The sequence below is a fragment of the Ranitomeya variabilis genome, chromosome 5, assembly GCF_051348905.1.
Source record: "Ranitomeya variabilis isolate aRanVar5 chromosome 5, aRanVar5.hap1, whole genome shotgun sequence".
Taxonomy (NCBI): domain Eukaryota; kingdom Metazoa; phylum Chordata; class Amphibia; order Anura; family Dendrobatidae; genus Ranitomeya; species Ranitomeya variabilis.
In genome coordinates, this window is record NC_135236.1 from 236016416 (window position 1) to 236041603 (window position 25188).

Genomic DNA, 25188 nt, shown 5'->3' on the forward strand with positions numbered 1-25188 from the left:
GCCCCCCTTTTTTTTTTTTTTTTTGCTATCTGTTGGGCCAAACCACCTCTATATGACAGGGTAGAATTAGCTGGGTTCACTATGGCTCCTGCCTAGTGGGTAATTATGTCCCCATACCCCACTGAGAAAAGGACCTGGGATTCCTGAGGTGTGATATAGTAGCGTGAATGACAGGGAAACCAAACTTCAGATTCCTAGAAAGTCTGGCCTTGTAAGTGTGAAGGTTTCACGGGAAGGGGAGATGTAGAGGCCTTTCCGGGCTGGGAGGTCTGGCATCCACACCGATTAAAGCAAGCTCTTGGTCTGAAAATTGACATGGGGCTGGGGAGGGAGTTAGATTCCTATACAGGGTTAAAGGCGTATTGCAGTGTGAAGCTGGACTTGCATGTACGATAGGAGGGGGCAAAAACTGGAATCTGTTACATGGAGATAAGAAACACTGATCTCGCAGCTGCAGCGGTGGGGGCCAGTGAGCGAGCAAGAATTATTACAGCTAGTAATTTAACCCTTATCTTTCCTGCTAAGCTAAATTCTTTTGAAAACCTTTTACTATTTGCAATGCATCATCCGGAGTGGAAATCTCAATATCGGGTCTACTACAAAAAAGTATGAATGGGCTTTTTGTTACAGTGAGAATCCCAGATCTTCAAACACTACCATAAGACGCCCATAGAACTTCTCGGCAATCCAGGATATATTGGTGCCTTTTACCAATCTTTCAATTACTTACAAGTTTTCATCTAAGACTAGGCAGGTCTATTTCACTTTCAATTTCATACAGTACTTAAATCTCTCAGTGTGTACTAAACCAAGGACAGAGAAAACTTTGGAATGCAATACATTGCCCCCCCTTACTCCAGCACGTAGCGCAGATAAGGAGAAAGAAGAAGAAGAACTGACAAAGAAATCTCGCAGCGGTCTGCTCAGCCCCTCCCCTACACTACATAGCACTGATACAAAGCTCCGTATCCTCTACAAAGTCACAAATTACAGCAGTTTTCAGACCTAATTTCTACAAAACTTTCCTATAATCCTCCGTGGTCTGGGCGGAGCCCCAAGGACGGTCCGTATGCACACACAAGGCAGGTCTCCACCCAGGTTGGATTCTGCACAACACAAACAGGACACACCTACACTTCTGGAGATCTCTTCCCGCCGCCATTACAGGGCGCTGGCTGAGACTGCATTTTCATCATCAGTGGCACGGCGGCCATTTTACAATCTGTAAAATCACAGTTCAAAGGCATTTTATAACCAAATACGGGTTCTGTATTCTCTGATCCTTCCTCTCAACCTATTTTCATCCTTTGTTCTTTAAGCCTCGCGCAACTCGCAGATAAGCTTCTTGACTGTCTCTTGCCCTCCCGTGACCATTGTCTTGACTTCCACGACATCCTCATCTAACTTGTGGGGCACAGACTTCTTTTGCTGTAAGATACGCAGCTTGGCTCCCAGGATACTATGGTTTTCTGCAGTAAAACCACTGGCAGCGATCTTCAACACTGTGTTCTACAGTACGGAGCCTCACGTTCGACGTACTAGGAAAAGAGCCTCGCGCTCAATATTTCCATCCCTAACCTGAACAACAGTGATTAACAGACTATCCTGCCACGATATCCCAAACAGTCGGGAGGCAGCCTCCTAATGAGACCCCTCCACAAAAATATAGGTGGTCCCCTCACGGAACGTCTTAGGTTACCTAACTAGACAGGTGGTCCCCTCACGGAACGCCTTAGTTACCTGCCTGGACAGGTGGTCCCCTCACGGAACGCCTTATTTACCTGTCAGCACAATATCACAGAGGCTGCGTCTCCTATCCCTTTCTCTAAGCTGCCCCACAATCTACAACTGGCTCAATTTTTCAGTCCACTTCACTACTAGACAATAGTCACGGGTAGGGTGGTTGAACGGAGTACAATGACCGGTGGAGGAGGTATGGTGTACAGAGGACGCACAGGATGTGACGTCTCTCAGTTGCTGGTTCAGAGCGTGGCACAGGATCGCATTCGATCTCACCACTCGACCGTTCACCTCCCCAGACCCAAAGAGACCACAGACAAACCAATAACGGCTGAGACACTAGCAAGTGTGACATATACAGTGTACATGATCGCCACTTACCGTGTTCGGAGGGTGATCAGTCCTCGAGGTCAGCCACTACGGGTATCATCCACAGACATCCAGGCATGGGTCCAGGGGGTCTCGGATCGCTGGCCACGCCCCCCGTTGGGCTGCCAAAATTGTCGGGGTCGTAAAACGACAATTAAATCCTCATTCACTAGTCATTCCAAATTAAACTATAAGCATGAGCCGAGCATTTGGTACCGGGTAAGAATGACTCAGACAAGGTGCTGATTCAATCTCAATTGAATGCCCGTGCATCTACTCATGTCTGCAACGGTCACAACAACTGGCTTTATTCTAAAAATACACAATACTATATTGAGTGTTAGGGGAAGGCGTGCATTAGGCGGGGTCTAAGCTAGCATCCAGTCTTTCTGATTTGTTCTGACGTCTTCTGGTGGATTCCTCCTTTTCTTCACATTCCTTAAGTTTCGATTTCCAAAGAAATGACTTAACCCTTCGGTCACTAACCTGAAACGAAACTGAACACTGGCAACCATCTTTAAATACAATTACATATGCATTAGCTAGCAGATAGGAAAAAACTTATTGTTTCACAGTATAAGAGTATAAAAGTACAAAAAGATATATAAGAAAGTATATTTTCACCTTGACAACACATTGCTGGAATCGGGGTCTTTGCCCTACTTTATGCTGCCCTCAGACAGGCTAGCAAAAACTGTGTGTTAAATTCCCTTTAAGCACAAGTGTGAACCCAACCTTACATGGCATGCAGTGAGATGTTCTATTACTCAAAGCTTGGTCAGAGCTTTTTGCAATGGCTTGCTACCAAATATTGTTCTTGGCATTAGCTTGTTTCATTCTGAATTTGACCCTTACAGCCAACAAAAGACTGTAACTTGCTTACCAGTGCTAAATATTTGTCTTGCATTCAGATTATAATCATATGCTTCTTCATGCACCAAAGTCATGAGACCTTTTATACATCATTATGTAGAATAGCGTGTATACTCCCGTATAAGCTGGCCCGAGTATAAGCCGAGGCACCTAATTTTACCACAAAAAAACTGGGAAAACGTATTGATGACGGGTATGAATTGTCTCCTATCCTAGTATGCGTGTCTCCTCATCCCTATCCTTGCAGTTTCGGACTGGGGTGACAAGGGCCCACCAGTAACATTGTCTTTGGGGGGCCATTTTTCACCTGCATGCAAATATTATACTACCTTCGTATCTATATCTGTATATAATAATAATAATCTGGGTAGTTTGGTTAATGAATGATGAGATGCTGCTTTTTTATGAACCTAGTGAATCAAGTGAATTATGCCAAGTACTGCCTATATATTGGGGTTGGGGGCCCAGATCTACACAAGGGCCCACCTGGGGATTCCCCTGTTACCCTGTGGGCCAGTCCAAGCCTGTTTGTTACACGTGGAGGAAAGACAATTATGGCACCTGAACAGGAAAGTGCTCTTACTGTAAAGAACCATCAGACAGGAATGCCAACCACAAGAGCTAGTAATGGCAGTTACTATAACAACATTTAAAAAAGGTCTGGATGCTTTTTTACCAAACATGACATTGTGAGTTATAAATAATCTAGCAATAGAAAATATATAGGTTGAACTTGATGGTCTTAGGTCTTTTTTCAACCTATGTAATTATGTGAACTGTACATTAGAAAAATGCTTGAAATGTAATTCCCTATAATATTATTTTACAAGCAATATCCCCTCATTTTTTTTCTGTGTAAAGTGCTAGCTATAAATCCAATCTCAGGATTTAAAAAGTGCAAAACACTCCTGAAACACCTGTTCGTTTAATCTATATTTCTTATGGTGGCTAAGGGAAGCCATAATGATAGGCGCTTGCTTGGTAACAAGTGCAGTTATTTGCCTCTATAATGAAGTGAATAATCAATGATGAAAGGGTTAATGATTGGGCCTGTCATCAGGTCATCAGTAATAGCCCCTGCAGTAACCATGACAACTGTTATGACGTCATAAACAAGTGTGATAAAGAAGATTCCATAATAGAAGGCCGCGCTGCCACGATCAGCGCCATTACTGATGCGCCTGAGGACGTTGAGCTTGACCACCCCACGTAATGTGCCGACCTTGGTGAAATTTGGAGGTTCTAGCAGGGAAAGGGTTTGTCTGCTTTAGACACCCCCAGGGCATGGGAAAGTAACCGAGGGGGGTCCCCAGAACAGGATCCCCTTCTGTTACCCTCTACAAAGAGCTGCTCTCCTTTGGGAGGTCATAGAAGCACCTTTGATGGGTGATAAATTGGGATGGGAGAAGGGGGAGGTGGTATTTCTCCTATTAGGGGTTATCCATTATGAACAATCCCTGTAACCAAAAGTCTAAATTTATGAGAGGAAGAAATGGTTCATCCATCTGGGCAATCAGATCAACTAAATTAGGTCTAACAACCAATGTGGTGACCGATATCGCAGCCAGATCTCTCCCACATCCGGTTTATCACATTTATAGTCTATATTTGTTGTTCTCTGTAAATCTGGTAAAATGTACAAATGTTAAAACTTGTTATATCTGTGTTATATCGGCACTAACTCTCTAAGCCCAAGGGAAGGGCGATCCTCCAGCCATGGTTTCCTAGAGGTTTCCACCATGGGGTTTTTCCTCTCCTGAGTGCTGGAGGGTGACTCTTCGTGAGTCGGGGGTTGTGCCATTTTTGGTGTCATGTGAATATAAATAAAATTGAGAACATTTAACACCTAATTGCAATGCTTCGTGTATTTATTTTGTGTGCGTCTGTGTGATTAATTTTGTTTGTGAGTCGGGGTCCATCACATGTCACTGTGTCATAGGGCCGGACATCTGCTGGCCACAGATTTGCCCCAGGTGTTGCTCCTGCTCTGCTGAATATCATGGAGCAGAGAAGACAAGCAAGTGTGCACTCATTATTGGAATAAGGACTTATATTACAGCGGAATTACAAGCAGCTTCCTCGCCTCATTCACACAGTGAGTATTTTGGCCAGTAATTTACATCCGTATTTGTCAGCTAAAAAAACCAGACAGGAGCAAACACTGGGAAAAATAACTGAATGACTTTCACCTCTTCTGTGTTTTGGATCCACTCCTGGAGTCTGTTAACAAATACTGATGCCAAATATCGCCTTGTAAAAGTGCTGTAAATCCTTACTGACTTCATCATTACATCGATGACAGCGCTGCAGTCAGTAACTTAGCTCAGTGACTCTGCTTAGGTTGACATTATAAGCTGCTGAGTTCACTAATTGTCTGCAGCGCTGTTGATGTGAAGTCAGCGCTGCAGACAATAACAGATACCATTGGTGGCACCAGAGATTCAGCCCTGGAGCAGGGGAAAGTGTGTAAAGTACAAGAGAACAGAGATTTCACTTTCTGAATACCCGTCATAAAAACCGACGCATTTCGAACCCAGACTAAGAATGTTGTAATGTTTGAAACGTGTTGGTTCTTATAGAAAGCCTTCACTTCAACCTTTTGCAAAGCTTGTATATTTTTTCACTTTTTTAATGGATTAAATTTAAAAATTATATTCTGAAAGATGGATCCTTTACCGTTCTTGGACTTGTTTACTTTTTTAAAACTACAAAAATTGAGGTGTATTGAATTTTTGAAATCTTGCGAATTATGTTTTATTTGCGGGATTTCCCCATACACTTTAATGAGATGCCGAATATTTGCATATAAAAAATTCCTACGGGTTTTTATTACATTTCAGCAGCAAAAAAAATGGATGTAATCCACATGCACACATAACATTATCAATAAAGCATTATCAAAGCTCACAGCAAACAGGAAGTTTACAAAAGAAAGTAATTTTAATAAAAAAATTATATTCAAAAAGAAGCAAAATGCAATAAAAACATGTAAAAAAAACACTCAAAAGGCAACGAAGAAACAGATACCCTAATCTGGCAAGTTGAAGAATGAAATTCTGCAGGAAATCTACAGCGTCAAAATCTCATCAAATACTCGTAGTAGAAACATAGCCTTAGAGCAGACCTGGGCAAGATGCGGCCCGCGGGCCGCATCCGGCCCGCCTGATGATTTTAAACGGCCCGCCAGCTAGCTGTCACTTCTGACAGCCGTTCCCGACACCGCTCGGCCAGCTGAGCATAGTTAGCAGTCTGTGCTTGGACACTGTGTGCAGACGGCTGCTGGCAGCACATGTGACCACACAGCTAGCGGGTGTGAGGAGGCGGCACACTGACACTGCGTGGCATGCACGGTGCCTGCCAGGCTGCAGCGTGTGAGAATGAGTGCGGGGCTGAGCTCAGCTTCCACTTCCAGAGGAGGACACAGCAGCCGGAGCCGTAGTACTGGCAGCAGCAGCGGATCGCATGGGGTGAAGGGAAGGAGCCTGCATCCTGTCTGTGTAGCCCGGGCCACGCTGCAGCCACTCCGGTAAGGCTCCTGCTCACACGTGGGGCGGGGGGTGTACGGGTGCCATCACTGTGTGGTAATAGAGGACTTATGTGCGGGCTCCCCTCCCCCGGGCACCGATGTCACATGCGGCCACATTCCGTGCAGGACCCGCTGCAGCAGATGTCGGCGCCTGCAATGGTGGCAGCAGGACGTGCAGAGCTCCTTGTGCGCCCCCTGCTCCCGCCACGCTGCTATCCTGTCCTCTGTGGTCCCCTCCTCCGCTGGGGCACGCTTCTCACCCCTCGTAGGCTCATGCCGGGGAGTCCATTCTTTTTGGAATAATAGAATGCAATGTCCTGTGGTGACAACTACTCCTCTCAGCATGTGTGGAGTATGCTGGGAGTAGTAGTGCATTAGACATGATTGAAGACCACTGCAGTGCTGAGTAATGGTTACACGAGGATTTGGGGGTCAGATGTGATTCATTGCTTTGCAGGAAAAGTACATATTTGGTGCGCAGGTAAATGGCGTGTAGCAGTGTCCTTGTTCCTGCTGACATCTCACGGATGTTTATTCTCCGTCGCCCTCTTATGACTGGACGTAAATATGTCGTCCTGATTTATATTCCCTGGATCCAATCTGACCTCTGCCAGTCTCCCACAGTAAGTGGCTGTCATTGAGACATTTTCCATTGGTTTCACTCATCCTTCACCTATGGTCATCCCATCAGATCTGGTATCAGAACTCTGCGTCGTGTCAAAGGGCTCTCCTCCACCAGTCAGTGCTCCGCTGAGGCTCCGTCACGTATGTTCTCTCATCCAAGAAAATTGGGTCAATTATGCAAATCACAACCTGATCAGAGTGTGATCATAGTGTGCTCCGATTCTCTCAAATGAGAAGATGGAGACAGAAATGTCTCCATCTTCTTCATTGTGTCAGTTCATAGAAATGGGACCACACTCAGGTGTCATGTCTGATGTTTTTCACTGACTCATTGACCTGCATGGCCGAATGTGATCTGAAGATCTGTCCGAACCCAATTTTTTATTTTTTTCCCTGAATCGGCTCTGACCAAGAAAATAATCAGACATATGTACAATGTACAATAGTATTGGGTAAAAAAGAGTTAATTATATTAGTCCGGCCCTCTAAAACCATCCCAATTTCTCATGCGGCCCCATGGCAAAATTAATTGCCCACCCCTGCCTTAGAGGGTAATTTCACTGATTTTGAGACGGGAGATGAGAGACAAGTCTGCCAATGGGAGAGAATTTGTGGTCTAAATTCTGAGAATGTCCAGCTAAGAAAAAAGTGCACAAAAACCCCCAAAAGAAAACATTTTGATATGGCATCTTGAATACTAAGGAATATAGGGGTGTCCTTTGTCCGTGATCATCGTGGGCAGTGTGGTTACAGAGAACATGTCTTGCTCTTGCCTCCAGATGGCAGTTATATCCTACAGTAACTGACAATACACGGATATGAATAAGCGCTGTATTGTGAGTGGCAGCCAGGGCCGTAGTCATGGCCCACATAGGTGTCTGCTTTAGCGTGCCCTGACCACCTGCCTCACATATATACAGTCCCACTGTCTCACTTGCCTGGATCTCAGAGGCCTCCCTTAGATGCAGGGACACTTCCTCACATAAAGAGACAGAGTCCAATTCCAACTTAAAACGTAGAACTTTGCTTGTTTCCAATCGCAGCACGTCCACATCAGTTACAGCATCAACACAGAATTCTGCACAGTTCACATCCTTCACTTTCCCTGTGCTCTTCCCCATGTCCTTTAGGTTGTACCCGGTTTGTCCCATCTCGACCGGTACTGCAGCGTCCTCCCTGTTTGCAACATTCATGAAGTCTCTTGTCTGTTTTGCCCCCAGACATAAGGGCATCTTCCTAAGTAGAAAGCTGCCACATTTTGGAGCGACCTGCGTTTCTGTTCTGCGGTGACTTCTGCTGTCCTGCTGCTCTCACTTCTGCTGTCCTATTGCTCTCACTTCTGCTGTCCTGTTGCTCTCACTTCTGCTGTCCTGTTGCTCTCACTTCTGCTGTCCTGCTGCTCTCACTTCTGCTGTCCTGGATGACCGGGCTTCACACTTAATGTTACGTTGCCCACTGCTTAGCTGGGGGCCCCCAGGCCCAGGTGAACTGCCTGGGCTCCCTAGCTTGACTGACCCCAAACCAGGAAATCCTCCTGTCTTACCCACAGTTGACCCCTCCTAAGTTAACTGTTACTGTTCCTGAGTTCCTATCTCTAATCTCAGTGTGCTATAATGTCCCCCTCTAGTGGCTAACCCAGACTCTTAGAGCTGCTTAAAATGTACAGAAACTGGCCAATACCCCATCACCATTTTTTTTTTTTTCGCCCAAAATTTAGAACATTTAAGGGAAGCGACAGTTTAATAAAGAGACACAATTGTCCTTTAGGAGCCTCTAAAAGCCAGCAATGATCTTTGTCCAGCACTGGACAATGTAAAGTGCTAACAAATATATATGCCCTATCTAACTAACAATTTGTGAACAGACATACAGTACAGACCAAAAGTTTGGACACGCCTTCTCATTTAAAGATTTTTCTGTATTTTCAGGACTATGAAAATTGTACATTCACTGAAGGCATCAAAACTATGAATTAACACATGTGGAATTATATACTTAACAAAAAAGTGTGAAACAACTAAAAATATTTCTTATATTCTAGGTTCTTCAAAGTAGCCACCTTTTGCTTTGATGACTGCTTTGCACACTCTTGGCATTCTCTTGATGAGCTTCAAGAGGTAGTCACCGGAAATGGTCTTCCAACAATCTTGAAGGAGTTCCCAGAGATGCTTAGCACTTGTTGTCCCTTTTGACTTCACTCTGTGGTCCAGTTACCCCCAAACCATCTCGATTGGGTTCAGGCCTTCAATTTTGAATAAATCCCCAACAGTGTCACTAGCAAAGAACCCCCACACCATCACACCTCCTCCTCCATGCTTCACGGTGGGAACCAGGTATGCAGAGTCCATCCGTTCACCTTTTCTGCGTCACATAAAGACACGGTGGTTGGAACCAAAGATCTCAAATTTGGACTCATCAGACCAAAGCACAGATTTCCACTGGTCTAATGTCCATTCCTTGTGTTCTTTAGCCCAAACAAGTCTCTTCTCCTTGTTGCCTGTCCTTTAGCAGTGGTTTCCTAGCAGCTATTTTACCATGAAGGCCTGCTGCACAAAGTCTCCTCTTCACAGTGGTTGTAGAGATGTGTCTGCTGCTAGAACTCTGTGTGGCATTGACCTGGTCTCTAATCTGAGCTTCTGTTAACCTGCGATTTCTGAGGCTGGTGACTTGGATAAACTTATCCACGCAAAGAGTCTCCTTTTTTTTTTTTTTTAGGCTAGAGTATCCTGTAATAATTATAGGGGATAACTCAGGAGACTCTTTGCGTGGAACAGGACAACTACAGGACACAGTTTTATAAGTGGTAAAGTCTATATTATCACACGGTGATTCAAACAGGTGCAGAGAGAAACTCAGGTCCACAACACTTGGTGCAAATATCAAATGCAGCTCAGCAGTCTATAGGAAACTTCAGAGGAAAATGCAATCATGCAAAAAGTCTATGAAGCACAATCATTCTTGAGGATACTTGACACGAATAAGTCCTTGCTTAGTCCAAAAAACAGATAGATATGCTTATAAGGCAGTTCAAATAATATCATCGCTCAACCAGGGAGGTCTGGGTAATAGTCTCAGGTTCTTGCAGAGCAGAAACAGCTTACATGTCCAGCAAATGCAGATGGAAGCAAACACGAGCAGCAGATGAAGGAGGATTACTGGAACTGGTGTATGCAGCAGAGCAGAGTAGCAGGATAACCCACAGGTTCACAGGAGCAGGTATATAGCCAGGGAGTCACCAGAGGTCAGGAGCTGGATGCAAGGCAGAATACTCTAGCACAGACTGAAGGCTGGGGTGGAGTTTTATAGCAGGAAGACACAGTGCACATGAGACCAAAGATGCCATCTTGGCAAAGGGCAGTAATGCACAAAAAGATAATAAAAAATGTTCAGAGTCCTGACAGAGAGCAGCTTCAGAGAAGAGGTCAGCAGGAGCCGGGGCTAGAGGTTGGGGACAGGGCCGGATCCTGTGTCTGCATCGGAGGCTCTGAGGCACGGTGTGAGGATTTATTGCACCAGTGTGAACTTTCATGCAGCTCAGGTCGTGCTGTCAGTCTGGGAGTCATAGGATCCAGCATCACCTTATCTGCAGGAAAGTTCAAGCTGCAGCAATAACTCATAGTCCGGGTCAGACAGCAGTATACAGAGTCATCCTTCACCGACTGCTCCTGAGCCTGGCTCCAGAACTTTATATAGCATATATAATTCCATACATTATAATGTGAGGTCAGCAGCCAGGTCCTGGAGTGATCAACCAGTGCATATAACACTAGGCATGTGCTCATAGTATAGGACATTAGTACACAGATTAGTGTATGACTGGTATGTAATATACCAGTGGTGGTGAACCTATGGCACGTGTGCCAGAGGGGGCACGCAGAGCCCTACCGGTGGGCACGTGCATCATCTCCTCAAAACTAGCGCTGCCTCCTCTCTCCTCAGCCCGCTCGTAATCTCCCTCATCACTATCGCTGGCGCCGCGGCCTCTCTCCTCTGCTCCTAACTCTCCCATCATGCCAAGCGCCGTTCCTTCAGTCTACGCATGTGCTGAAGGTAGGGATCTCGCTCGGGCTGATGACGAGGATGGCGCGCGGGCTGAGGAGTGGTAACGGCACTATTGCCAAGATGGAGCCCGTGCCCACAGGTAGGACTGATAGATGAAGAGACCAGATAAGGGTTGGAACGGGCAGAGGTGAGTAGTTTTTTTTTGTTTTGTTTTTTATAAATGTGAAGCCATTATACTGTATGCAGCATCACGTGGGGCCATTATACTGTATGCAGCATCACGTGGGGCCATTATACTGTATGAAACACTATGTGGGGCCATTATTCTGCATGCAGCATCATGTAGGGCCGTTATTCTGTATGCAGCATCACGTTGGGCCATTGTACTGTATGTGGCATCACGTGTGGCAATAGTACCGTATGCAGCCTCACGTGGCGCAATTATACTGTATGCAGCCTCACGTGGTACCATTATACTGTGTGCAGCGTTATGTGAGGCCATTATACTCTTTGCAGCATCACCTTGGGCCATTATCCAGTATGGATCATCATCATCTGGTTCCATTATACAGTATGGAGCATCATGTGTGGCCAATATACAGTATGAAGCATCACGTGAGGCCATTATACAGAATGGATCATCATGTGGGGCCATAATACTGTATCAAGCACTATATCGGGCCGTAATTCTGTATGGAAGGCAATGCAGGGCCCCATTATACTGTATAGAGCACTATGTGGAGCCCATTACACTTTATGGAGCACTGTGAGGCTCATTACACTGTGTGGAGCACTATGTGGAACCATTGTACTGTATGGAGGACATTTTGTGCACATTATACTGCATATAGAGATGTGTGGGGATTACCCTTGGAAAATCACAGTGATGGGGTCATCATTCTTTGTTGTTCTATAGTAGACGCTATAGGGCACTAATGGAGGAGTTGTTTTTCTAATCTAAAACCTCAGTATTGCCGGGTTGGCACTTTGCGATAAATAAGTTGGTTTTAGATAGCAGTTTGGGCACTCGGTCCCTAAAAAGTTCGCCATCACTGTAATATACTGTTTTTACAGACATTCAGACTTCTCATGTCTATATAACCTTTATACATTTAGCACCAATTGGTTGCTGGTATAAAATAGAAGTGACAAAAACTTGTATTAAAAATATAAATTTTTATTTCAATATTAAAATGATTTAAAACAGGAAAAGGTACTGAAAGAAAATTGAGGCAAATTAACTCATATCATTTAGAATTTTAGCAGCATAGATATAATAGCAGCATGAGTATAATATAGTATCTCTTGCCCAAAACCTTGGCTAAAATACATTAATATGTAGGATGTGTGCCTATGTATAGGGGGCTATGTGAGGGCTCATACTGTATAGAGGAAGCTATGCAAGTACTCATACTGAATAGGAGACTATGTGAGGGCTCATACTGTGTAGAGAGGTTCATACTGTATATAGGGGGCTATGTGGGGCTCATACTATATATAAGGGGCTCATACTGTATATACAGTAGAGAGGCCACGTGAGGGCTCATATGGAATATAGAAGGACATATGGGGGCTCACAGTTTTTTTAAGTGTCTGAGGCGGCTCGTAGTATACATAGAGAGGTTATGTGGAGGCTCATACTGTGTCTAGGGGGCTATGTGTGGACTCATACTGTATATAGGGGGCTATGTGAGGATTCACACTGAATAAGGATCTGTGTGAGGGCTCATACTGTATATAGGGGGACATGTTGAGCTCACACTGTATATAAGGGACTATGTGACAGCTCATACTGTAGATAAAGAAGTTATGTGGAGGCTCATACCTCTTATAGGGGCTGTGTGTGGACTTATACTGTATATAGGGGAGAAGTCAGTATATTTAAAGGGAACCTGTCACCAGGTTATTACCATATAACCTATGACCACCACCTTTCAGCCCCATGTGACAGTGTTCTAATGCTGTGTATATGGTGCCCTGTGACGTAAAAAAATAGGTTTTATTATACTCGCCTACTGGGCAGTCCGGTCCGATGGGTGCCGCTGGTCTTGTTCCAGTGCCTCCCCTCTTCTTGCGATGACATTCTCCTTCCCTGCTTTGTTTGGCTGATGCATCTTATGTCATCTACAGTGTTCCCCATTGTGCTCCTTTGCAGGAATGTTTCTGTCTGCCCTGCTGAGGGCAGAGCACAGTACCATAATGCGCATGCGCCGGTGCTCTTTAGCCTTTGCACGCACATGCGCAGCACGTTGCTCTGCCCTTAGCAGGGCAGATAGAAGTGCGCCTGCACAGGAGCGCGATGTGGAGCACTGTGTGGATGATATAGGACACGTCATCCACACGAAGCAGAGCCTCCACATGACCTTTAATATTATATATTATATGATATTGTTGTGTGTTTTGCCGATATAACCCAGGTAAGAGACCTTCCAGGTCTTCATGCCTAAAAGAAAATCCGTTAATCAAAGGTAAAAATGTTTCCATACTTTTATTCACCCTCTTACGAATCTTGTCCAAAAATCGAAATTCCTGTGTATTCCATATAAGTCTGGGAACGATCTCTGAAAAGACAAAACTCTGATATAGAAAACCTTGTCTGAGACTTACAACATCAGCCCGCATAACAGCTAGTAAATCCAGGGTTTTTAATTTACCCAGATCATTCCCGCCCAAATGGAATATAACTAAATCCGGGAAAGGTAACCGTTTAAAACATTTCTTAAATTCTAAAACAAAATTAGACCATCTCAAGCCACGAATACCATGCCAAAAGATTTGAACATTAGAAGGATCAAAGGACAAGTTGTCTGTAAATGACCGTTGAGTAGCTCTCTTCTGAGCCCAAAAAATAAAAGAATGTCCGATGATCCAAACTATGGTTGGACCTGAAAATTAAATGAAAAATTAATAATCATATAAATCGTGCCGAACATATAATTTAAACCTCCCCGACTTCCATCTTCTTATCCATTTGATTTGTGAGTCACAAACGCCAGCCCTACATGCCTCAGTAGCAGCTCCGATTCTAAAAGAGTGAGACATAATTTTGAAGTGTTCTTTCCCTAAAACAATCAAGCATTTCTTTAAAATTAAATTAAATTGAAACCCCGTAGCTGTTGAACCATCCTTGTGTACAAATAATGGGCCTAGAACATTTGGTCTGATATGCAACCAATTCCTGATGTTTGAAACTGGACAAATAATAGGATCGAAAAAGGAATCAATCTTCAAACTTGTTCCCCTAGCCAATTGATCCGTTTTAGATTTTTTGATAAACAAAATGATGTAACGATCATGTAATTTTACATCCGAAATCATAAGACCAGAAGACTGTGACTTCCTATCGGATACTAGCTATCCTATGCGAAGGGCCCCAAAAAAGAATAGAGAAAAAGTTGCAGAAAATAATAAAGCTTCCTCTGAATTTTGACAAACTTGAGTTAAGGCTAAACATAAGTCCTTTAAAAGGGGCTAAGAAATTGGACGTCTACTGTCAGGTTGAAAACTACTCCTCTTAAAACCCTTCACAAATTGTTTAATTGGAAAGAGAGATGTCAGCGAAGTTTCCCCGAAACGTTTAAGGAAAAATGAAACCCCTGCTAAGTATTTAGCTAAAGCAGAGTAGGACAAGCCTTGAAACATTAAATGCTCTGCGAACTTTAAACCAGAAATGGAGTTGGCTACTCTAGGATTAAAATCATGCAAATTACAAAAATTAACCCATACATGCCATGCGGCCGAATAGCCAGCCCATGATCTTTCAGATAAGGATTTCTCAATAAAATAGGGGATTAAATTGAAATCACATCCCAAATCGATTGGGGGCATGGCGTCTCTTCTGGATCCGCTTGGGGTACCTGTTGATGAAAAATTGACCAATGACTTCGCAGAGGGCATCAGTCACTAAAACTCGTTTGCTTTTGCCTAAGTTTGCTTTCAGCCAAATGTTACATTTAAGGCACATTAACACCAGCTGTCTTAGAATACTAGCAGCCCACTTATTTTTTGAGGAAGGTGTGTTAATAGAAAAAATCACGCCTTGATCAAGTGACAAAATAATGATTCTAGAATTTTGCAAGAGTGAACCCCATAAAGAAATGCCCAAAAATATGGAAAAAAGCTCCAAACCATAGTATTCCTAGTTACCCGGTTGGTAACCCAAGAATCAGGCCATTGTCTTGAAATCCAATGAGACAAAAATAAAATTCCACAACCAGAATAACTCTGAACCGAAAAAACAAAAGGAAAAGATTCAGCGGAAATGAAAGGGGACTGCCAGCAAGATCTACCATTAAATTCAGAGAGGAAAGAAATCCAAATTCTAGCATCTTCTTTCAAATCAGAACACATTCTAATATGTGAGTTGGGACATGTAAAACCTTTCGTCGCAACATAAAGGCGTCTGGAAAAGGCACGGCCTATTGGTATAATTCTTAAGGCGAAATTCAGTAGCCCTAATAAAGACTGCAGTTCTTTAAGGGTAATTTTCTTTCTGCAAAGGAAATCCCTTAAAGCTATGCGTAATTTGCTAATTTTTTCTTCTGGAACCCTACATTCCATTCTGGAGGAATCTAAAGTGATACCCAAAAATTCAATTGATCTTAATGCCAAAACCGTTTTCTCATGCGCAATTGGGACACCAAAATGCATGCACATGTTAATAAATTTATTCAACGTTTGCAAACCTTTTGAAGAAGAGGGTCCTACAAAGAGAAAGTTGTCTAAGTAGTGCAAAATACCAACATCAGAATAGTTTGATTCCAAAACCCAGTGTAAAAAAGAGGAAAAACTCTCAAAGTAAAAACATGACAAAGAGAAACCCATGGGTAAACATTTATCGAAGAAAAATGTATCTTCAAAATGAAAACCCAATGAAGACTACCCGTCTGGATGCATCGGGAGAAGCCTATATGCGGATTTGATGTCAGATTTTGACATTAAAGCATCCCGACCAAATTGTCTGAGCATGTCTATTGCCCCATCAAATGATGAGTAGTTAACCGAACAAATTGATTTATCCACTTCATCATTTAGAGAAGAACCCTGCGGATAAGACAGGTGATGAATCAGACGAAAAGAGCTGACATCCTTCTTGGGTACAACGCCCAGAGGAGAAATTCTAAAATTAGGGAACGGGGGAGATGCAAAAGGACCTACCACCCTTCCTAATTCTAATTCGCTTAAAATTTTTTCTTTAACTACCTCTGGGTGTAATGACACTGAACGCAAATTCTTAACAATCTTGCAGCCAGACCCTTTAAATGGAGGAATAAAAAACCTTTTAAAAAACCATTAAAAAGTAAATTACTGATCATTTGATCTGGATAGTTGTTTAGCCAGGAAACTATTTTTTCCACCATCACCGGGGTCTGCGCTCTTTGAGTTAGCATCTTTTGATAAGGACTGAGCTGCCTGTTTTTTAAAACATTTTGACAAAGGGTGTCAGTTTCCACAAAAAGAACACTCGTGATGTAATCTACAGTTGCTGCTCCATTTACAGACCGATTCATTAAAGACAAAACAAAAACCTTTCTTAGGGAGAGTTGCAGCTGATGTTTTGCTAGTAGAGTGTCTCTGAGGGAGCATTAAATTAATCCATAAGCCAACATCCTTGATACCCCAGTTGACCTCTGGATGAACTGCTAACTTTTGGCGGAAAGCTTCATCATAATTAAGCCAAGCAAATTCGCCAAAATTGCGGTAGGCTTCCAAAATTATGTCAACGTGTTTGAAATAGCTTGCTACAGAGGTTGGGGAACTTTTTGCCAAGAACAGCCGAATAGATGGAGAAGGCCTGAATCCAATTATTGAAGGATTTAACGGAACCACGTTTATAATCGTCAGAATCCAATTTATCGTGCCTCTTTTCCTTTTTATCAGCTGCTCTCTGCAAGGAAGCTAGGAAAATAAATCTACATACTGATTGTTCCATATAAGCTCTTTAATGGCAGGGCTTAAATGGAAACCTAAAGGGGAGAGTTCACATGTAAGGGCTTCCTTAAAATTATTCTTAGGAGCTACAGTAATCACTGGAGAATCTTTGACTTCATCTACAACAGGCATTGCAGGGGAATCAGATCTAAAAGCTTCACCCAAAGCCTCAGAAAGAACATTTTTTTATAATGCTCCTAAATTCACAATTGGACATAGACACTGGTAGAGTAATATTCTCACCCCTTCCAGACCTTCTATCTTTGTGCACTAAATCTGTAGTGCAGCCTGCGCTCAAGCCCTCCAAGTTAGGCGAGCGCACCTGCATGGCAGCTGAAGGCTGATCCTCTTCCTCGTCTGATTGTCCTGGCTGGATGCTTGAAGGTGCAGCTTGTGTGGCGCTTGCCGCTGCTGAAGAAGCCGCCAGGGCATTCAATTCAAATTTGGTGCCATGGCGCTTTTACGGCAGCGACACTCGCCTGCCCTGCCGGTGGTTCCAGATGACGATGCTGGCGAGGCTTCGTGACGCTGATGGAAGTCTTGCGCCGGACTGCGGGACTTCCGTGATGGAGGATGGCGGGACTTCTTGGACAGTTCTTGATCCGAACGGCTGGAAGCAGGTGGTGAGGATGAAGGAGAGTAAGCGGTCCGGGGCTTCCTTCTTCTACCACCGCTACGAGATCTCTGCGGTGATACCAGAGGCGGACTCGGTAAAATCGGCCGTAAGCTCGGATCCATAGGAGGAGGGAAGGCTTCCGGAGCTGCGGTAACAGGTTTTACAGCGAGGCAGCTCCTCAGCCATTCCACTCCATCCGCTTCACCGGGTCTTGACATGATTTGTTGCAGGAGATTCTTGTTGTGAATTCTGCTCTTGGGCTCCCTCCGGTGGTTGTTGGTGGTAGTGCAGTTGTCTTGGGGTTGTAATCCGGGCAGGTGTTTCTGCTGATTGCAGCTCTATTAGGTATTTAGGTGTGCAGGATCCATGAGTCAGTGCCAGTTGTCCATTGTGCTTGGAGAGATTGCATCTCTGTCTGGCTCCTCATGCCATGCTGCCAATTCAGATAAAATAAGTGTCTGTTTTTTGTCTCTGTGCACACATGCAGTGTGCTTTGCAATTCAGTGCAATTTATTGTGTTTTTTGTCCAGCTTAGACTTTGTTTGGATTTTTCAGTCATGCTGGATTCTCAGGAGATGCAGATATACTTTCTATGTCTTTAGTTAGATGTAGAATATTTGTATTATCTGCTGTGGATATTTTTAGGATTTTAATACTGACCGGTTAGAATTCTGTCCTATCCTTTTCTATTTAGCTAGAAGTGCCTCTTTTGCTAAATCCTGTTTTTCTGCCTGCGTGTGTCTTTCCTCTTATACTCAGTCAATATTTGTGGGGGGCTGCCTATCCTTTGGGGTTCTGCTCTGAGGCAAGATAGAATTCCCATTTCTATCTATAGGGGTATTTAGTTCTCCGGCTGTGTCGAGGTGTCTAGGACGTGTTGGGTACATCCCACGGCTACTTCTAGTTGCGGTGTTAGTTTAGGGTTTGCGGTCAGTACAGGTACCACCTACTCCTGAGAAAGTCTTTCATGCGGCTCCAAGGTTACCAGATCATAACAGATTCTCCATAGTAGAAGGTATCTTCTTTTCTTCACAGGTACCTCAGAATGGTTCAAATAAGCCAGGATACGGCTTTAAATACTTAGACAGAAACCCAGCAACAAGCTGACCACCAATGAAAAACCGTTAAAAGAGCGCCAATTAAAACTGGAAAAGACCAGTTTTAACTTCTCACAGAATAATAGAGGCAATAACTTGACCTCAACTTAACCTCCACTTTCCAACAATTAAAATGACCAGTTATGAGAGATTTTCATAGACTGTGTGGCCATGCGACCCCACCTTTATTTCTTTAATTAATTGTAGGGGGGGAGGCTATCGATATACAACAGTCACATATTTTCCAGTACATACCATCTGATGCCTGTAGTCACAGTATATCATATACCAGTCATATATTCTCCTGTACACTAGATGTGATATACTGTGTGCACAGACATCTGATGTGTATACAGATATGTCAGTGATATCTTGTATACCAGTCACATATTATCTTGTATCCATATTTCTAAATGTAACCAGGTCTACTACACAGAAAGGATATAACTGTATGTCAATTATATTCTGCTTTAAATAATCCTCCTATTAATTTTTTCCCGCCTAATTCTGTGTAGAGGTTAGAGTAGTGTCAGTGTGTTAATATACTCACCGAGCGGCATCTTCTCCGGTATCCAGCACCACTCGGCTTCTCCTCTGAGTGAAGTCTTCACTCTTCAGACTCCGGCTCACACTAAGCCGTAATCATCAACATTAACAGAAATAGATCACTCTGTTTGTAATGACTATATAATAAATGAGTTTCACTTTTTGTATTGAAGAACTGAAATAAATTCACTTTTTGATGATATTCGAATTTTGTGAGAAGCACCTGTATGTGACCTGTAAGTTTCTTTACAATGTAAGTCTATAGATCCTCATTTTGAGCCTTGTTCTCATGCCCCATATACTTATATTGTAAAAGCCACTTTCGGGTCACAGAGCACAGTGTGACCCATAGAGTCTGAATAGTCGTCAGGTGCCTTAGAAGAGGGGCGGCACTGGATACTGGAGAAGACTGCGATCTGTGAGTACATTATCACACTGACACTGCACTAAACTAGCATTTACACAGATTTAAAGGAAAAAAAAAAAAAGAAAAGTTAACGACTGTTTCTTAAGGTGGACTGTTTTGTTTGTCTTACAATGGAGGTGAGTATATATGAATCAATTCTATGAGGACAAAATGCAATTTCCAAGTCACACACTTATTTTTCCAACACTGTTTTCTGGGCTCTGGATGATTTTCTGCAGTGACTCTGTGTGATGGCACGTTACTGAATCATGATGGAGCACTGTGCACATGGTCACGATTCCCTGGAATTGCCGACATAGTAATTGCAAGTAGGAGTTTGCATACCTGCGATGCTCACGAGCCGACTAGAGTCTGAGACAACTCTGAGTAGCTCACTGAGAGCAGTGGATGAGAATCTAGTCGGCATTTGACCACAACTATCCCATCATTACTCCGACTTTATCTTTTTAAACCCTTGTAACCTCTACTCCCCTTTAAAATCAGCCAGAGGTAAACACAATAATGATGGGCCGCTGCTAATGGGCCACTGCTGTGTACTTGCCCCCCCAGGTCAAAATTTGCCAGCCAGCCCCTGAATATGATGATTGCAATATATTAAGAGCCGTGCTTTTAAAACTTAGTTTCTTTCAGTTGACACATTTTGTGATGCCGTCAGATATTTTAACATTTTAACTTTTTCTTTTAGAATTTATTTAGGTGTCTGATTCATGTAGGAAACTGGGCTCATAAGATGTTTCTCTTCAAGAACTGCAATGGGAAATCATATCTATCCCCTTATATGGATACATTTTGGACAATGATTTTTAAACGATTTTTGTCATTTTTTTTGGTCACAATGTACATTTATACCATAAGTGTGTTTTTTGTTTGAAAGAATTGAAAAAGATCAACATTTTCCAACTTCTTCCTATTTGACAGATAAGTGGACAGCATTATGATGCCACACCGATAGCGTCAATTTATCTATAAAAAAAAGCTGGACATGTGAGCACGCCCATACACTATAATGAGTACTTGTTTATAATGGATAGAACACTATGAGAATATTGGATGAGTGAAAATGATCTAATATTTCTTTATCTTATACTAATCATCGATTACAGTCTGTTAATAGCCAACAGCTGCATTCACAATTTTACAGAATAAATAGCAGTAATCTGCCAGCAGTAATTTCTGACTCCGTGCCTTGGGGTTTAGATTATTGATGCTTAGAATAGGCCAGTATTATCAGATCAGTGGGGCTCTTCACACCCCATAAAGATCAGCACAAGTGCTGTTAGAATGAGTCACAGCACTTGTGCAAGCACGACAACCTGTGTCAGACTGGGGTGACAAGCGCCCACCAATAACATTGACTTTGGGGGGCCCACTTTTCACCTGCATGCAAATATTATACTACCTTCATTCACATATTTACCTATATCTCTATATAATAATAAACTGGGTAGCGTGGTTAATGAATGATGAGATGCTGCTTTTTTCTGTACAGAGTGAATCAAGTGATTTATGCCAAGTACTGCCCATACAGTGGGGCTGGGGGCCCAGATCTACACAGGGGCCCACCGGGGGATTCCCCTGTTATGCTGTAGGCCAGTCTGAGCCTGCTTGTATGTATAGCTTCTCATCCCTATCCTGGTCTGCATGTCTCCTCATCCACATTCTGGTATACATAGCTCCTCATCAGTTTCCTGGTATACATGGCTCCTCATCAGTTTCCTGGTATACATGGCTCCTCATCAGTTTCCTGGTATACATGGCTCCTCATCCCTATCCTTGTATGCTTGGTTACTTATCCCTATTAGTGATGAGCGAGGGTGCTCGTTACTTGGGTTTTCCAAGCATGCTTGGGTGTTCTCCGAGTATCTTGGGCGTGCTTGTAGATTATGTTTGTGTCACCAGAGCTGCATGATTTGCGGCTGCTAGACATACTGAATACATGCAGTGATTGCCTGTTTGTTAGGCAATCCCCACATGTATTCAGGTTGTCTAGCAGCCACAAATCATGCAGCTGCGGGGACACGAACATAATCTACTAGCACATCCAAGATACTCAGAGAACACCAGAGCATGCTCGGAAAACCCGAGTAACGAGCACACTCGCTCATCACTAATCCCTATCCTTGTATGCCTGGCCCCCATCAAAAAACATTTTAAATAATTAATCCATCCTACTTACCTTCCTGTGTTCTGGTGCAAGCAACTGATTTATGCTTGTAAGCAGCGCATGGCAGGGATGCCATGCACTGCTTACAAGCAGAGCACAGCTGCTGGAATGCTCACTGCTCCCCATGCCAGGACTGCGTGGAGGGCAGTGAGTATTCATTGCTATTGTATCAATCACCGCGTCGGCCGCAGCCGCCGGGTGGTCACGTGTGCCCGCTACTGAAGAGAAATGATATTCTCTTCAGTAGCGGGTACACGTGATCGCCCAGCGGCTACAACTACTGTGCCCACTATTACAGAGAAATGAATATTTACTGCAAGTGCGGTGAATATTCATTTCTCTTTAGCAGTGAGCACAGGCTTTGTCCTCACCAGCTGGCTTCTGCCTCCTGTGACCCGCTGTTCCACCGCTCTCCCTCCATCTTCTGGGACTCTCACTCGAGTTCATGCCGAGGGGGTGTTTTCAGCACAAAAAAATGTGCTGAAAAACTGATTGCAACTTCCTCCTGACTCATAAACTGCAAATCTGTGATGGGTTATAATTTCCAACTCACATTTGACACTTTTAGCCGTTTTTTTTTTTTTTCTTTAATATTATTTATTTTTATTTTTTTTTCATAAATCACTTTAGTAAACTCAAAGTAGATGTCCCTGCAAAAGCATTATGGGGACTAAACTTGGCAAATCTCCAACTTACAAAGAGTCATCCTACAGTGCTCAGGAGAGGAACAAACCCCTATGGAGGAAACCTCTGGGGAACCGTGGCTGCAGATTTGCCCTTCTCTTTGGCTTGAGCAGTATTCCCCAACTCCAGTCCTCAAGAGCCACCAACAGGTCATGTTTTGAGGATTTCCTTAGTATTGCACGGGTTATTGAATGCTTGCCTGTCCATGTGATGCAATTATCACCTGTGCAATACTAAGGACATCCTGAAAACATGACCTGTTGGTGGCTCTTGAGGACTGGAGTTGGGGAATACTGCTCAAGCCAAAGAGAAGGGCAAATCTGCAGCCAAGGTTCCCTAGAGGTTTCCTCCATAGGAGTTTGTTGTTGAGGACCGGAGTTGGGGAACACTGGCTTAGAGGTTACTGCTAATGTTAACGCTTTGTAGCCATGATAAAATTGGACATGGTACAAGATATACAATAGCTAATTAAACAAATACAATAAAGCATTCATAAATATACAAGTAATGGTTAAAGAAAACTTTTTAGGACAGTGATTATAACAGGGCGAGAGATGGTTCCTCTGGTGAGAGAAAAAGGGAAATGGATAGACAGTCACCTCCTTTATATAAGCCCCACCCTCCTCACAGTGACACACGAGGCTCAGACATACTGTGCTCCTTCCTCTTACAAAGCTGCAAGAGTTAAAGGTCCACCCCCTCCCAAAGTCATGTCCTCCTCTGCTGAATCCTCCGCTTAATGTTCTGTGGTCTCATTGTGCATCCTGTTCTCTCTAGATGAAAAAGTGACTGCTGCAGACAATCACTGGCAGTGATAGTGATCAGCTGCAGCAGTCTCATACTTGTCAGACACAGAAGTAGTATGAGACTCTTGGAAGAATTGAGAGAGGTGAGGGAATGAGTAACTTGAGTTTATTTGATTATTTTACAGCATCCTGAATGTTTTCCACCAAAAATTGTCTGCATCCCTTTTAATTCAGTCATCCGTATGTTTGCACACTTGGTAATTTTACAATTGAGAACGGTTTCTGACCTTTATCTTCTTTACAACTTTAGGTCTCAGAAGACATGGCTCACAGATTATGCCCACCCAGCGTTTTTGGCCGACTTAACTAATCTGCATTTTTAATTGGTCTACAAGGTGAGTATAAAAATGGGCAGCAACACTTCATGCTTCATGTCAGAAATATGATTATTAATGTTTTCAACTTTTCCATCAATTGCTGAACATGTGTTCTGTATGCTGTGGCTGAAAGGGAAACAAAATGCTGTTTATTTTAACGTGTGACCTTCCTGGCCTCTTAAAGAGCTCATTGTCTGAGGGTTCTTGTGGGGCTGACAGATTGGCACCAGTTTACCAAATGTTGAAAAGAGCTCTGCAAGCCTATTCATGTACTTAACTGGGCTAGAATAATAGGTATGTATGAAAAGAAGAGTGTTAAAGACCTGGAGAGGCGCTGAATAGGCAGTTACATGATCGACCTCTGTAGAAAGATTTGGCATATTATAGATGTCTTTGGATATTTTGATTTAATATCATGTGATACAAAAAAACCCACAAAAAATAATTTGCAGTTTCCAGTAGCAAACAATCAGGTCTTTTTTGTTTTAACTTTGGCTAAAGGAAGCTAGTCTTTTTTTTTTTTTTCATGAAAAGATGAGACTGGTAAAAATAACAAAGTACTACTGGCCCTATCAGTCCCTCTGCCATCATTTCTCCGGTCCCCCACACAGGCCTATGAACTCTGTAGCAAACCGTACTGGGGTAACCTCCAGAGGCACTGGGGTATCTATATATGTGTTATTTTATACCATTCTAAGCTTTTGGTAACCATTTCCAAATGTCTGGACAACCACTTCAGCACATGAGGAAGTGGGCCGAAGAAGGTGGAAGAACACAATTGGCTCAGGAGGGAACACGTACATCATTTTAATAAGGATATATGGGTGGATACAGAGATGAGTTTTTCAGTGGATGTGTACCAGTTTCTCTGCATTTCATATTCATGTAGTTGAGGAGAGGTCTTTTCTTTAACTGTGCTGTAACGTGCTTGGTCACTAGAAAAATATCTGTTGTGTTTGTGGGTAGCACACCGTATCTCCTGGAAGTGGCACCCCTGGTCAAAACTAATATCATTGTGAACCAGTTAAGCAAGTTGAAACTGAAATCATCTCTAAAAGGACAAAACTTAAAGATCACACATTTCCTTTGAATTTTAGCCCAAAAAATATATTTTCTTTTTAACTTTAAAAACTCAAAAAAGGAAAATGGGGCGATGCAATTTTGGGCACCTTTTGGAGATTTATGTGTTCAGATAACTTTGATCGAGGATTCAGAGTTTAATCAGCCTGTTGGGGTAATGGCTTGTTCACGATCATCGTTAGGAAAGGACAAGTGATGCAGATGTCCCAGCTTCATAAAAACCCAACCTCCTCTAACCTTGTGCAAAAAAAAACAGCAGCCATGGATTCTTCTAAACAGCTGCCTAGCACTGTTTTTCCATCTACAAAGAAAGGAGAGGTGTGTAATTTTTATCGTAGGTACACTGTGAGAGTGTAAAAAACCAAAAAATCCAGAAAATCACATTG

The 25188-nt window shown here is 43.1% G+C and overlaps 1 protein-coding gene across 5 annotated transcripts in view; it reads left to right on the forward strand.

Moving 5' to 3' along the window:
- Positions 1-25188, forward strand: part of OTUD7A (OTU deubiquitinase 7A) — a 314106-nt gene that overhangs the window by 109800 nt on the left and 179118 nt on the right. For 4 of the 5 annotated variants that reach the window (XM_077263911.1, XM_077263915.1, XM_077263913.1 and 1 more), the window contains one exon: positions 23656-23740. The gene's annotated coding sequence lies outside the window, so the exon portion shown is untranslated. Of the gene's footprint in view, positions 1-23579; positions 23741-25188 lie in introns of all 5 variants that reach the window. The other variant, XM_077263914.1, reaches the window with a different exon arrangement.